Source organism: Equus caballus, chromosome 21 (assembly GCF_041296265.1).
Source record: "Equus caballus isolate H_3958 breed thoroughbred chromosome 21, TB-T2T, whole genome shotgun sequence".
Taxonomy (NCBI): domain Eukaryota; kingdom Metazoa; phylum Chordata; class Mammalia; order Perissodactyla; family Equidae; genus Equus; species Equus caballus.
Window position 1 is genome coordinate 9,413,650 of NC_091704.1, and position 3,308 is coordinate 9,416,957.

General features: G+C 35.3%; 1 pseudogene; it reads left to right on the forward strand.

The window, feature by feature from the left end:
* The first annotated feature begins 585 nt into the window (after positions 1 to 585).
* LOC138919961 (olfactory receptor 2T33-like) lies at positions 586 to 1,540 on the forward strand (annotated as a pseudogene).
* Positions 1,541 to 3,308: the final 1,768 nt, after the last annotated feature.

Consider the following 3,308-nt stretch of genomic DNA (forward strand, 5'->3'; position numbering starts at 1 on the left):
TTTGTTTTACTTATACTCGTCTGTTCCCTTCTGTGGTCCTAGTAGCCCATAGTGAAACAACTTTATTTTCTTGTTTATTAAAAAAAGAACTAATTTGAGTGTGTTAAATTTTCCAAAATTTGAAAAGAAATCATCTATGACTCAGACAAACGTAAATGACAAACTTTTAAATGAGTGTTTATTTTCTCAACTTGTTAAATTTCGTTTCAGTACACATAATGAAACCACAATAATAATAATTATTAAACAATATAAAATTGGCCAAAGTAACTATTTATAATTTATAGCCCTTGACAATTTTTTTACTTTAGATCCATTTTGGTCCATTATCTCAATCAACCAATGTGTCATTCTGTGAAATATATAGACTAACCTTATTTAAAATATTAAGAGTATGAGTTAAAAAAAAGTGGGATGATAGGTCAACAAGAGCCATATTGACTGGAGGGTAGGGCTTTGAATCAGAACCCTGGATTTCACACCCAGCACATGTCCAGAAGTTATGAAGATAGACTAACATTGTTAGATGATGAAAGTCCCTTCCTTCTCTATTTTTCCATTGACAGAATCACACCAGAAGAAATCATGGAGAAGAGAAACACAACATCAGACTTCATTCTTCTAGGACTCTTTAAACACACAGGACCCCACCTCTTTCTCTTCGTGGTGATGCTGACAATGGCCATGGCTTCTTTTATGGGCAATGCCCCCATGCTTCTCCTGATTTACTGGGACCTGCGGCTCCACACACCTATGTACTTCCTACTGAGCCAAATTTCCCTCATGGATGTGATGCTGGTTACCATCATTGTGCCCAAAATGGCTGCTGACAACTTGACTGACAAGAAAGTCCATCTCCCTTGTTGACTGTGGGTTGCAGATCTTTGTTTCAATCATACTGGATGCTGGTGAGAGTTTCCTTTTAGCAGCAATGTCTTATGACTGCTATGTGGCTGTTTGCCACCCACTGCAATACCCTCTCTTCATGAGCCAGGAATTATGCCTGAGAATGATTTTTGGGTCTTGGTTCCTGGGGGCAGCTGATGGGCTCATGCAGGCTGCTGCTACCCTGAGCTTCCCATTTTGCAGTGCACGTGACATCGATCATTTCTTTGGTGAGGCCCCCATGCTGGTGCGTTTGGCTTGTGCTGACACATCTGTCTGAGTATGTCATGTATATCCGCTGTGTGTTAATGTTCTTGGACCCTTATCTCTCATCCTGACCTCCTATAGTCTCATCCTTGTAGCTGTTCTCCACATGTGTTCTAGAGAAGCCTGCAAGAAGGCTTTTGCCATCTGCTCCTCACATTTGGCTGTGGTGGGACTCTTCTATGGAGCTGCCATTTTCACCTACATGAGACCCAAATCCTACAGATCAGCTAACCACGATAAGGTTGTGTTAGCGTTCTACACTATCTTCACCCCTGTGCTGATCCCCCTCATCTACAGTCCGAGGAACAGTGTGGTCAAGGGAGCCTTGAAAAGGTGCCTGGGGAAATGTGCAAATTTAAAATGCCAGCAAACTCAGTGTCACTATTGAAGATTATACAATGCTAAATGAGTTTAATTTCCTGAAGTCATCAACATTTAAACATATTGTAATTCTCTCTCCTTCAGTAATGCATGAAGGGAAAGTTAAATTCATTGATCAGTATAATAGGAAGTTGTTAAGAATTACCTGAGACTACCATACTGAGAGATACTAATTCTTAAGCAGTTACTATTTGCTATGCTACACACTAAGCAATTTTTATATGTTATTTTGCATCCTAATAACAACTGCATGATATATATATACACATATATATGTGTGTGTGTATATATATATATATGAAACTTAAGTTATTTCCTGGTGTTTGCTATTTTGAATAATCCTGCAATGGATGTGCAGATATCTCTTTGAGATTCTGATTTCATTTTATTTGGAAATATACCCATAAGTTGAGTTGTTGGATCATATGATAGTTCTATTTTTAATTATTTGAGAAATCTCCATACAGTTTCCCATAGCGGCTTTACCAATCTACATTACCAAAAACAGTGCACAAGACTCTCTTTTCTTCACACCCTCAGCAACACTTGTAATCTCTGGTCTTTTTGATGATTGTCATTCTAACAGATGTGAGGTGGTACAACCATTGTGGTTTTGATATGAATTTCCATGGTGATTAGTAGCATTAAACATCTTCTCATGTATTGTTTTTTGTCCTTTGTATGTCTTTTTTGGAAAATATCTATTCAGGTCCTTGCCCATTTTTTAAATCAGGTTATTTGTATTTTTGCTACTAAGTTATAGGAGTTCCATATACATTTTTGATATTAACCTCTCATCAGATATTTGCAATTTTTTTTAGTATGTTGCCTTTTCATTTTGTTGATTATTTTATTGTGAAGAAGGTTTTTAGTTTGATGCCATCCTACTTCTTGATTTTTGCTTTTTTTGCTTGTGCTTTTTGTTTCATGTCCAAAAATATTAATGTCAAAACCAATGTCAAGCCCTCCTAAGACCCTGTTTTCTGAGGATTTTATGGTTTCACATGCTGCATTAAACTCTTTCATCCACTTCCAGCTAATTTTTGTGAGTGGGGTAAGATAGGTGTTAAATTTTATTTAATTTTGTGGGAATATCCAATATTTCAAATGCTGTTTATTGAAGAGAAAATCCTTTTCTCATTAGGCATTCTTGGCTCCCTTGTCAAATATTAATTAGTAAACCACACATGCCTGGGTCTATATCTGGGCTCTCAACTCTGTTCCATTGTTGTATATATTTATTTTTATGTCAGCACCATCTAGTTTTGATTAGCATAGCTTTGTAATATAGTTTGAAATCAGAAAGTGATTTCTGATGCTTCCAGTTGTTATTTTTTTCTACATTGCTTTGAATATTCAGCAACTTTTGTGATCCCATACAAATTTGGGGATATTTTTTCTATTTCTGTGAAAAATACTATTGGAATTTTGATAGAGTCTGCATTGAATATATAGATGGCTTTGCATAGTATTGATGTTTTAACAATATTAACTCACTGAACAACGAGTATGAGATGTCTTTCTGTTTGTTTGTGTCTTCTTTCAAAATTGTTCATATACTTTATAGTATATAGGCTTTCCCCCTCCTTGCATAAATTTATTCATAAATATATTCTTGATGGTATTATAAATAGGATTGATTTTTTAAATATCTTTTTCATATATATTAGTGTTAATGTCTAGAAATAAAATTGATTTTCTTGTGTTGATTGATTTTGCATCCAATAGCTTTACTAATTTAATTTATTGTAAGAATATTTTGGTTGAGTCTTTAG